General features: G+C 50.8%; 1 protein-coding gene across 1 annotated transcript in view; it reads left to right on the forward strand.

Annotated features, from left to right (window-relative positions):
• The first annotated feature begins 597 nt into the window (after window positions 1-597).
• The window catches only part of LOC147441961 (uncharacterized), a 39,372-nt gene continuing 39,227 nt past the window's right edge, over window positions 598-742 (forward strand). Inside the window, exon 1 of the mRNA XM_086529549.1 lies at window positions 598-742. This exon is cut by the window's right edge and continues 119 nt beyond it. The gene's annotated coding sequence lies outside the window, so the exon portion shown is untranslated.

Consider the following 742-nt stretch of genomic DNA (forward strand, 5'->3'; position numbering starts at 1 on the left):
TATGCGTGACCACATTGTGGCTCGGTTATGTGCCTGAGTTATTGATTATTGAGCCTCGCCTAACCACCACCTTAATACCTTCATTTCTATGAGTGCTAGCATGAGTTACTTTTGGCTTTGATTTTCGTGGCTTGGTTTGCTTTTCCTCAATATAAACTCTCCCCCCACTCCTCCCTGGTGTGACCCCTCAGCACTATCTAACACGCTAATTGAATGAAGTGTTAGCGGTGGGATCTACAACGTTGAAGTAAAGCACATTTTCCGCGAAGCTCGGACGCCGTCCGCTTTGACCTTGTTTTACTTTTTTGGTCCTCGTGTTTACTTTTGCCCCTCTCCGAGTTCACTTTATGAGAGAGTGGTTTCGCCTTGGGGACAAGCAACCCCATGCGGGCACGTGGTTAGGGCGTCGAGTTGCCAACGAGGAGGTCTCGGGTTCGAGCCTCCGACCCGGGGGGGATCATGGGTCAATGCGTTGACCTTTTTCCCAATTGTCCGTCCTCCCCATCAGCCGATCCTGTCGCCCGCCCTCCATTTAATTAGCATGTTAGATAGTGCTGTGGGGTGCGACCAGGCTGTTAACTGCCCTGGCCAGTGGCGACTGGATTGGCACTTGGCCTTGGGGCTGTTCATATGCTTTGAACATGTGCCACCTCCAAGGCGGCTGCGTTCTAATTTCATGCCATATGCCATATTCAAAAATTAAAAGAAGGGCCGTGCCGCAGCGGTTTTCGCTTCTTGTTTT

Source organism: Adiantum capillus-veneris, chromosome 14 (genome assembly GCF_014529385.1).
Source record: "Adiantum capillus-veneris isolate H3 chromosome 14, ASM1452938v2, whole genome shotgun sequence".
Classification (NCBI taxonomy): Eukaryota; Viridiplantae; Streptophyta; class Polypodiopsida; order Polypodiales; family Pteridaceae; genus Adiantum; species Adiantum capillus-veneris.